Below are 11943 nucleotides of genomic sequence, written 5' to 3' on the forward strand. Positions count from 1 at the left end.
CGTCATTGGTGATCGAAGCATTTGTATTGATGGTGGGAGGAGTGGGTTCGAGGATATTGGTAGGCCCACCGCTGTGATGCCTGCTAAATATCCTACACACGCCCTAAACACAGGAGAAGATGGAGGACAGAGTGAAATAGCAGAGCTGAAGCAACAGGTCCTTAAATTGGAAGTGGGAAAAAACACTTAAATCACATAAAACGCTTATACAAAAACTGCTTAATGAGAAAAAATAGAAGCAGACAAAGAACACGCATAGTGTATTTTTATTTCGCTTTGTTTTTAAATATTGTTGCTTTTGAAATGTACCTTCACATTTATGCATCTTCCGTGATGCAAAATCAGTCATCAGTGTTAATCTAATATGTCATAGTAGTATTCCTTTGAGTTGACATAACATTTTTGTTGTGAATGCATGTAGGCTAAAAGGAAATCACTCATGATGCCCTCTAATATGTGGAGTGCATGAAAGGTGAGTCACAAATTGCCAAGTATGCTACAAAAGTTTACAGGCTGACTGCACAGGGCTGGAATGCAAGTCTGCTGTGGCTAGTTAGCCGCACTGGGCTAAGCTGCATGCTGCTAACTGTTCTTTGCCATAATAAGGATGAATGGCGAGCAGCTGTTTGGGGTGTAAATTAAAGCAGAGGAAGCAGAGTTTAGAAAAGAATGTGGTTAAAATGAATGGCGAGGAACATGCCCAAGGGCATGTACAAAAGAAAAAATGCCTGGTACTTAGGAGCTGCATTGTATTGTATGGGTGTACTGTAAAAAAAAAAACTAAAAAAACACAGGTGTAAAAAAAAAAAGTTTTGTTTTTCTTTCTGTGAATCTGCACAACCGTTAGTCATCCAGCTCCTCTGAGACGCCTCTGTGGACACTGTATGTGACTCATGTTACAGCAGCAGTAACATGACGTATTGCATTCAAGTGTGGAGTCACTGCTAGTTGTCACAGAAGGTTTGATGGCACACAGTGATAATGGGATTGCCTATTCTCCCTTCAAAGGTAATCTGACCTTTTCATATAATACACCAAATCCCACAGGCTCTCTCTCTCGCTCCCTCCTCAGTCGCTTTCATTCTATTTGCTGCACTATCTCAGTTTACAGATCGGCCTCGTGCTGCCTATGTGACTACTGTCTCGTACCACAGGAGTAGTTTGGGGCTTGGGGGAAGGGGCAGCAGTGGTAGGAGGGCATTGGAGGAAAAGAGCGAGAAACGCAAGCGAGAAAGAGAAGGGAGGGATGAGTTTCAAATCAATGCAAACACAGCTCTACACATTCCTCAGGGGCTGTGCATCCTGTTCTCTCAGCCCCTTCCAAACCTCAAAGGCGCACAAACACATCATGCCGCACGTACGCACGTCTCAAACCCTCCGCCCAAATCAGTGCCCACTCTTCCTCTGGCATGCTTCCGTTGACCAACTTTTTGTTTGTTTGTTTCCTTTCTGCTCTATCCAGTACTAATGTTCTTTCCATTTTGGCCATGTCGAAAACATTCTTTACAGAAAAGTTGTACAGTGATTGTCTGAGAATAAAATAATAAAGTCCTACTTGTATGAGAAAAAGGCTGTCATGTAATCAGAATAATTACTTTTACACTCAGCAAAAATATAAAGGCAACACTTTTGTTTTTGCTCCCATTTTTTATGAGATGAATTCAGAGATCTAAAACTTTTACCACATACACAATATCACCATTTCTTTCAAATATTGTTCACGAAAGCCAGTTTCAATGTATCCTCACAAGTTTCTTACCGTTTAGGCCTTTCGTCCACACTCTGGCGCAGGAAATATTTTTAAACGCTCATCGTACGCGTCCATCTGGACACCATATGTAGCATACTCCTCCAGTGATGACGTAATGGTCGCAGCTCGATGACGACGCATTGTCGCATATTGATGACCTATGCGACAATTCTGCTCGCTAACCGTCAGTCTGTCAACCATAATGCCGTGTCGTAGTCGTTTTGCGCACCCTCTTAGCTTGCTATGCAGCAAAATATTTTGCTTCTTTATTCCCACGTTCAACAAGTGGTGTTGTACTTGAATCACCCGCCATTGTCACTTCTCCTGTGTTTGTCTTTTTCATGTAGTTTTGATACATGCAAAGCCATGTTTGTTCTGTAGATTGCAATAAAGATTTTTTTATAAATGTGTCTTCTTCGCTGATTCTTCTTCTACGCTTTCCGTTAACTCTCCGTGGCTGCGCTACAGCGCCACTCCAGACTTGGCATGTACATTACAGCCGTTAATCGTCCTCAGCGTCTTCTCTTGGACACACACAAGTCTTGAAATGCTTCTGTGTGTACGAGATTTGTTTGAGGATAATTAAAGGAAAATATATCTGTGGATATTGGTTTTGTATTTTTTTTTTTCAGTGCTAACATATAAGTTGTGCTACTCTTACTGTGCAAAAAAGTCAAAAATACTTCTGTTTCAAAAGATAATTCAAACAAAGCTCGTCTTTTTAATAGTCCTGTGCCCCACTTTAATGTACTGGCTTCTGTTTTTCTTCATCCAGTGAGTTGGCTGCAGGCCCTCCAGAGCACACGAGGCCAACTATGACAAACAAGCAGAGAGATTGAAACCAATTGTGTGACACTGAGCGAGAGAGAAAGTCAGAGGACCTCTTCAAAAGTCCAATTTCACGGCAAATTGGAACCGTCAAAGATATTCAAAACCGACTACAAACTGTCCTACATTGTCCGCACATGACACAAAAAGCCATGTGTCATTTCCTCACAGACATATTTCAACATCTGATAGGAAATCTTCCCAGAAGAGTAGAAGCTGTTCGAAGACACCCTACAAGCAAACATTTCTTGAGAGTGGAACACAACCACAATTGGATGCGATACACAAATGGTCGCAAATGTTCTCCTTTCTTTTTCCCACAGAATCACTTCCTTTAGTACATGGGAGCTGTCTTGTCTTGGGGTAAGGGGCTGACTTTGAGCCCAGATCCATCATCTTAATATTCTGAAGGAATGTGTTGCTTTTTATTATATAACTTGTACTTTTGTCATGTGCATCTATAAAGTAAATGCTATGTGCTTGACTAGATCCATACATTTTCTATTAGGCTCATCCGGATGATCTGCTTACCTCGCAGTTCACCCATCACTCTAATGCGGTCGAGCATGATGGAAAACGGCCGAATGGATGGTAATGGATGGAAAAGAGTCAATGCCAAGAAGAAGAAAAAACATGTTGGGTGAACTGTGACAATTTTGAGTCTTCACTTAAGCAAACATGTTTTTGTTCATTTGTTTCTTTGTTTTTCCATGGGAGGAATCCCTCACAAGCACAGGCAGCACATTTCTTTCCTTTCCTCTCTGCTGAGTATTAGTGTTATTTTCATTTTGACCATGTTTAACTATTACTTTGCCATGAAATGTATCAAAATATTTGGAGGGAAAAAAATAAACATTTCAGACTACGCCAATTGTCGCCACTCATAGAGGGTGAATGGCAATTGAAGTCAGGCAAATCAACCACTAACCATCAGTGACTCGAAAAGTAATCATACCTTAATAATAATAAAATATTTGCCCTATTCAGGTAAGTACGCCTTTATTTACAAAGGAGGCGTGTGAGATGACTTTAAAATTCAGTCTTGGCTGGTTTTCAATTACATTCTTTATAAAGATGACTCATGAAGATAGGCGGCATTGTATTTTTATTACGCAGCATTAAAGACAAAAAATGCTCATGCCCAAAAGTAGACTCAAATTTGAAATTTGATGTTAATGTCACCGTTTACTCGCAAATCCTCATGAATGTCACCCTTGTCATACTGGTTATGAGTCAGTGTTATGCAAGGTTAGCTTCATCAAGATGTGACTTGCAGAAATTAAGGTCACAGGGTTTACCTAATGAGAACAAGCGCTATTGAAAATGATAAAAAGTCACATTTAAAAAAACGATTTCTGGAAAATAAAGCTTAAGTTTGTTTGTTACAAGTATGATGTAATTTTATGAGAATAATATTTGAACATTATAAACAATAGAGAAATATTTATTTCAGTTTGGCTCATTATTACTAGCATTATTTATTTATTTTGTTAGTAAGATGCACTATTTACGGCGTGGCAATAATACAGTACACATTTTTAAATTAATAGTTCTCTGACAATGACAATTAAAAGTGAGCACTACTTTTTTTTTATTCTTTTTTTTTTAAGACATCATTTTTGCTTCAGCTATTGAATTAGATTGAGCAGATGTACCTAATGGTGTGGCCAGACAATACATTTAGACTTTAATATAAAGCAGTGGTTCTTAACATGGGTTTGATCGAACCTGAGGGGTTCAGTGAGTCAGTCTCAGGGGTACGCCTCACTTGGCCATCAGTGGCTGCAAGTGACCATGCTACATTGCTTGGCGTATCTGCGTTGCAGAGAATTTGGTGTGCTCAGTAGAGGACTTGTGGCCATTGTGATGGTACGTCGTGTGATTTCTTTATATTGTAATTTCTTCATACTAACTAATTGAGCAAAGAAAGAAAGTGGTCAGACGGATATTTGTAATATGAATTCACATGAGCATATGGTGTTCCACAGGGTTAGATTCTAAGGCCTCTGCTGATTTCATTCATTGTATCTGCTGCCCCTGGGTTCCATCCTAAGCGGAGGTTGTTGATTTCCTAGAGCCCTGTAGAGTTGAGTTGAGTGATGGGAGTCAGCAACCTAACTGCCTGATTTGGAATGCCAAGTTGAGCAACTCTAGTCTAGCACAACTAGTGCTCTAGCAAAACTAAAGAAACCTAACAACGATTTCTGAACTCAAGGTGTAGAGAGCCAGATTTTATGAAATGGCTACTCTATACCTATGTCTTGAATTGTATTTTTCGGTAAAGAAGGGTTCGGTGAATGTGAATAGGAAACTGGTGGGGTTCAGTACCTCCAACAAGGTTAAGAACCACTGATATAAAGTCAACCTCTTGCGGCGAGAGAGAGGATCATGATGTTTTAACATGTGCTTGTTAAGCCTCAATTATTGAGTCAGGATCCACAGCGCTGCAGCACGACTGACCTTTTCAACTCGGCACAGACGAGCAGGGCTTGCATGCACACTGGCATACATGCGCCTGCATGCACGCACGCTCCATATGGCACAATTAACCTTTTGAACTTCACACAGACACACAGTCTGAGGGGCGCAAACATGAACATACACAGACGCACATGCTTAGACTTAAACATGCAACGCTGCGCGCCCATGTTAAAGACTCCCAAATAAATCCTTGATTGGAAGCCTCCTTAAAACACCACATGACACATGCTTTGATGGGTGAGAGCGGAAACGATGGAATTCTCATGAAAAAGGACAGCTGCGACAATGGGAGGGACAAAAAAAAAAAAAAGATTAATTGCCTCTTGAACTGGATGTTTTAAAGATTAAGACTATTTTATTGTAGACAAATAGTGGAGCGCTATAAAATTGTCAAACCAGACACTGGAAGCCCAACTGTAGATTTGCATTTTGAGTCTCCTTTTGTTCCCGATTCATAATTGAAAGAATATTTAAAAGAAAAGTGCATATAAAACACATAATATAAAAGTTGTATATAGCGCATTTTATTGTGTCATAAAAGACCAACAACATGTCAGCCAAAATGCTGGCTCCCAGATATTGGCTGTGCCCAAGTGCCACACAGCTGTGCACAATCAACTGATTTCTAATGCTTTTGATATCAACTGCTCATGTGAATAAACCACACTAGTTCTACGAATCCATTTCTTAAAACTTCTTATCTGGAAAACCACCATGCACATGACTAGAGAGCTGCCCCAAGTAGTCAGGGAATGTGCTATGAAGCCATCAGCAAAACGTCTGGTGTTGATTGACGATTATTGTACTACTCAGACACACCAAATGATTATCAGCTGACCTCGGTCTGGAGCTTCATGCAAATCTGCCTCGTGGAATGACAATGATTCTGAAAGAATTTGTTGAGAAAGAAAAAAGCTAATATTTTGTCCAGAATTAATTTGATAACTTCATTATTTTTCATGTACAATTAATACCTTTAAAAACGAATTTTGATCAAGCTTCAATGAAGATGGCGCCATCTCTGTTTTACAAAAGGCTGTCCTACATTTTAGTGGTCTTATGTCCCAGAGTAGCATCACCAGAACATTATCTTGCAAACAATCTCACCATGGGTTTGTTTGACTAACTCCACAGTGCAGACCAGCTCTCTAAACACATTACCTCAATTTGATTAGAATCTTTCCGCCTGTTGGCCTCCTAGCAGGTCTGTTCCTCAAGTCTCTTTGTCACTCATGTTGCTCCCTGCCTCCTCCTCCTCCTCCTCCACATCTAAGGCTCCTGCTGGACTCACATCCCGTGAACCCCAATTATGGAAACAGGAGATGACAGCAGGGCCGGTGGAGCAGAGAGGTGATGGTGAGAGGAGCCATACAAACTGTGGAAGAATTAGACAGGCTTACGTTTGTATCTGCTTAGATCCACGACAGTGAGACTGTGCAAGTGAGTCATTTGATCATAGTTGGATGTACCGGAAGGAAGCGTCTATCCAGCTCACGTTAGCTTGCATTTTAAGATGTCGTGAGGTGCAAAAGCAAGATATGTCCATACTCAAACTCAAAGTTTTTTGTAAATGTAACACGATGTGGCAGGGGTTCTCAAACTTTTTGTGTCCGAGAACTTTTTCCAAGGACTTTATCATAATCCTAATAAAATTAAACATAACTTCTAGGTGTGCACATACAATACAAGACGATTGAATACATGGGGTGTGATGCGATTTAAGAACGGTTCGATTTTAAAGTGAAATGATTCGGTTTAATTCAGCAGGATTACGATTCGATTCAAGTTATGATACGGTTCAGTTCAAGAGGGCACATACAAAAAAAAAGAAAAGAGTACCAGTAATATTTACTCCCAAAAAAATAGTAAAGTTTTTATATATATGTATATATATATATATATACCCTGCGACCCTTGTGAGGACAAGCGGTTAAGAAAATGGATGGATATATATATATATATATATATATATATATATATATATATATATATATATATATATATATATATATATATATATATATATATATATATATATATATATATATATATATAAAGTTACTTAAGCGTTGAGAAACTGACTCATGACATTCAGCTTGGTAGACAGCCGCTCTACCACTTGAGCCATGCCACTAATGCTGTTTGCCACCATGCCGCATTGCTGGTGTGTCCAAAATGAGACCAACAAACTGGTCTCTTGGAGGTACAAGGATTCCTTCCGCCTGACACCATCAACATACTAACACACAGCAGAAGCGGAATGGCTCATGTGGTAGCATGGCTGTCAACAGGACTGGACTGGCACAAAAAAATCGACCCTGGCATTTTGACTTAGGCCCGCTGGCTCGGCCCGGCCCAACCTGACTTGCCTAACATGTAGTTCTGCCACTGATGTTTATTGATGATGTTTCAGTTTGCTATCTATATGCAAAATGGCTTAATGAAATGGTTCCTCTAAATTGTAGGACAGTTTCTTAGGGTAAAATGTAGAGAAATAATAATTAAAAAGCACTGCATCTGCCTCAAAAGAGGCCGGCCCACCAGGCATCTGCCTTGAATGCCAGATGGCCAGTCCAGCCCTGGCTGTCAGCCAACCTGAAGGTTCAGGGTTAATTCTTTTGTTTTGTGTGCTTTTAATTTCTTTAGATAAACTGGTAAAATGTAGTCAAAACTACAATTTACTGAGTGAAAGAACTTTACTAAGTAAAAATGTATCATATATGATACAATGAGTTTATTGTCATTTTACATACATAAGAATCCACTTCAGCACTGTTAAAGTAGTATTTTCTTGAAAGATATATAATTGCAGTAAAAGACGATTTGATCCATATCAATATTTTGGAGCAGGAAAAAAAGCACATACTTGTGAATATGGCTAAAGTGACGATCATTCAAGCACTGGGAATATAGCGTGAACTTCCATGCACTGTGTTTGACTACAGAGGCTCCTTGGTTTACAACAGTTATGCTCCTATCGTGATAACATAACTTGAATTTCTATGCAAATTGGCTCTATCACTAACCTGCAGTACAACAAAGTCAGTATTTATAGGAAGAACATTCAAACATAGGCACTAAAAAGAAGTGTAAATGCAAAACAAGTACGGCGGTAACTGAATGTGATTTCTTAAACCACTCGAAGACTGCGTTAGACCAAGGATCCGCTCTACATGACTGGAAGGCTGTACAGGAGTCTCTCGTTTTGACACAGACCACAGTAAGTAGTAGAGGTGAGCACTGGCTCAATTTCATGATCGTGTCACTCCCAACACTGCTGGGAACTGTTTTCGTTTATGATAAAATGGCACAATATGTCTCCTCAAAGGATTGTACCTGCCTGCAAAGTTGTTTTTTTTGATGGAACTGATTCATTTAATTTCAGTTATTTCCTGTGGGATGAATTGTTTCCAAATCCAATCATCCCTGAACAGATTATATACGGCCTTAGAGAGTCACTGTACTTTTGTTTAATAGCCTGGTGTCCCAATACTTTGTGTGCAATGTCTATGTCTGTTCGCTGTAAACTGTCAGGGTTGCACCTGTTTGCAGATTAAAAAACAGCTGACTGGAGGGAACAACTGGATGCCTAAGTGCTCACTTTTCTACACTTTCCTTTATTGCACTTAGAGGAAGTATTAAACGAGCACAGGGCAAAATGAGAACATAAAAAGATGTGTTAGAGATAATTGGGAAGTTCTAAATTGCGGATGTCCAAACAATAAAACGAGGCGTTTAATGGTCAGAGTGGACCGCTCCCTGGCTCTCAGATGTGTACAACATAAGGTTCACACTCCGGCCCGTGAGACTTTCCGTGCTCGTGCATAATAGTGCCTAAAGCTCAGCCTCGGGCTCGGTCTTAAAGGTCACGATCTCTATGATGTTTCAGAAGGTCGCTCAAAGTTCATGACACGAGCCTGACCATACTTGGCTGCTGCCTCTCTTAAAGGCTTAGAGCTTAAATTTGAAATGATAGTGAGGAAAGGACGAAGAAAAGAAGAAGAAAAAAAAACCAGCATCTGGAATGTTCATTGGTTGCAGCTGGGCATTGTTGAAGCAATGTGGACCTGGCCTCGCATGTGTGCGTGGATTATGGATGTGTGTGAGCAAAGAGGAAATAGACATTGGGACCATTTCATTGTGTTTGTGGGGTGAGGAAATAATATGTGGGCATGTGTGTCATTGATATTTTAGGAATACAGTGGAATGCCTCCAGTTTTGTAATTTGACACACAAAGGAGCGCAAAAAGCATTTCAGGTGTAAAGGCCACTTATTAAAACAATATATAGAGTCTACCTACTAAATATACATTTATTTGGTAGATTCTATAGTTGTTGTTTTTAATTGTGTAGGTATATTTTAATTGTTACTTAAAAAAATCAGGTAAATTGTAGATTTATATGGTTAGCACATGTACCTGATATTCAGGAGGTTCTGGGTTTGAATCTAAGTCAAGGTTATCCTTTTTTGAGTTTGTATGTTCTTCCCAAACCTTGTGCAAGTTTTCTCCTTGTACTCCGACTTCTTCCTGACCCTAGAACAAAATATTACTATGTTACTTGGAACACATTACATCATCCTCCATGAACCCGAAACACATTTGCCAAATCACTACTGTAGTGGACTCACATTCACTCCCGTGACACAGTACGCATTGTCACTTAGTTAAATCTTTTATTTATTTATGTATTTATTGAACAATTGTTAACTTTCTATTCCACTTATGTAATACAATTATCTTCAAGTGATACACTTCACTAAATTGAATAGTCTGTATGACACAACACCAGCGAATTTCACCTCATGTGGACAACAGACAAATGGCCAAACTCTGTGGTAATAGCTGCAAAAAAAAAGAAAAAAAAAAGAAAAAAAAAAGCTGCTATGACCCTACATTATTATTCTGATTTGGTCAGTGGGAGCCTTTTCTGCACTCTATAATCACCAGAAGTGATTCATTTTCATTTCTAGGTAAAACGGATACATGGAATCATTTAGATAGGAGAGTGTGATAAGCGGAGGCACAGAGTGAGATCAAAATGAATTCTAAATCCACTTGAAATTATTTGGATTAGCAGTCTTTATTCCCTTAAGATGCATGCGACACAATGATCACACTCGTCACACTTTACATGAAATGATCGAGACATCTGGTCGGCAGCAACTGAACATGGAAGATAACGTAGAAACTGAATTAAGTTGGGTATGACTGTCCAGCTCACAATGTCGGTTCTTTGGATTGAGGTCCCTACTACAGCTAAGGTGGTTAGCCTATATATATTATTATAGTGGTCAGGAGTTAAGACCCACCTTAGCTTTATAATAATAATAATAATAATAATAATTTTTAAAGCACTTATTTGCTAAAAATACAAATATTAGTATTACTTTAATTACAGTAACAGGGTTACAAGTCAATGCTAATGTTACATTTTACATTACATTTTTTGCTCAAAAGTACAGTACATGCTAGCTGTGTTAGCTGCAATGCCAACTGGTAAAAGACCAAAAAACAAACTTAGCTTAATAAATACAAAAAAAGTTTGTTTGTTAACATGATGACATTTCCTGATAGCTGCACTGGTTTTGGTTGATGAATCACTTGAAAAATCAAGAAGTTAAACTTTGTTTAGAATACAATGTTACAGCTTTTGCTCTAAAGTACAATACATGCTAGCCGTGCTAGCTATTATGTTAACTGGTCAAGAACATTACCTGCTAGCTGTGCCTGTGTCAGATGCTATGCTAACTGGTCAAGAACAAAGCTTTATCATTTAAAAAACAAACAAACAAAACAAAAAACGTTTGTTTGCTAACATGTCGTTTTCTGATAATATGAGTAATGTGGTTCCAATTGGTTTCGGTGACAGACACTATTGCTAAAAACTTTTCGTCTATGTTCAGAGACTGTTTTTTAAAAATGTCTATGATAAAAGAAAAATATTTATTCAAACAAAAGAAAGACATAACAAAATCACCACAGGAAAAAAAGAAAACTTATCTGGCTACTTAATATCGTCACTGTTGGGCAGAAGCCTCCTGTCCAAATTTCTATTTTGTGCACTGATTATTTGAAATTTCATGGGAGGACAGAAAATCTAATTCTGGGATGATGATATATGTGCCTCACTCACAACTTCTTTCAACTTATTCAGGAAGACTAAACTTTGCGCTTTCATTCTTTTTATTTTTTGGTCGCACATATGCACACACAGATGCATGCAATTCAGTGCACATCCATTATCTTTCCATCCCTTCTTGCACATCTTCTCCTGCTTTGCTCTGCTAACCTCAGCCAGCAGGTCTACAAAGTAGTGCTTTCTGTGTGCCGCCAGCAATTCCTGGAGGGCATTCAGGCAAACAAACCCAGCCAGTGCCCGCTGCATGACTCATGGAGAGACAGCCACTAAAAGAGAGAGAGAGAGAGAGAGAGAGAGAGAGTGAGAGAGACAGAGACAGAGACAGAGAAAGAGACAGAGAGAGAGCAAAAGAAGGGGGTATAATTGTTAAGGTGAGAGGGCAAAAAAGAGTTTTAAGCCGTTAAGAGCCGATGAGAGGAGGCAGGTTGGGAGTTTGGAGGGTGGGGGAGAGAGGAAAGAGAAGGAAGGGCGGGGTGTGAGATTAACAGAGGGAGGGGTGAGGTGAGAGAGACTGGGGGATGAGAGAGTAAAGGAGAGAGGGAGATGGGGGCAAACAGAGGGCAACCTGCGCAAGCTTGCATGCACACGAGAGGAGCAGACAGGCACGCAGCCCAGCAAGGAGGCACGAAGAGAGCAAAATAACTCCTGCTCCCTAAACCCCCACCTCTTCATTCCCTCTCTTCATACAAAAAAATTATATATATATTTAAAAAAAAAAAAAGAGTTGCTCAGCACGACAGCCT

The sequence above is a fragment of the Leptonotus elevatus genome, chromosome 7 (assembly GCF_054856555.1).
Source record: "Leptonotus elevatus isolate MCC_2025b chromosome 7, RoL_Lele_1.0, whole genome shotgun sequence".
Classification (NCBI taxonomy): domain Eukaryota; kingdom Metazoa; phylum Chordata; class Actinopteri; order Syngnathiformes; family Syngnathidae; genus Leptonotus; species Leptonotus elevatus.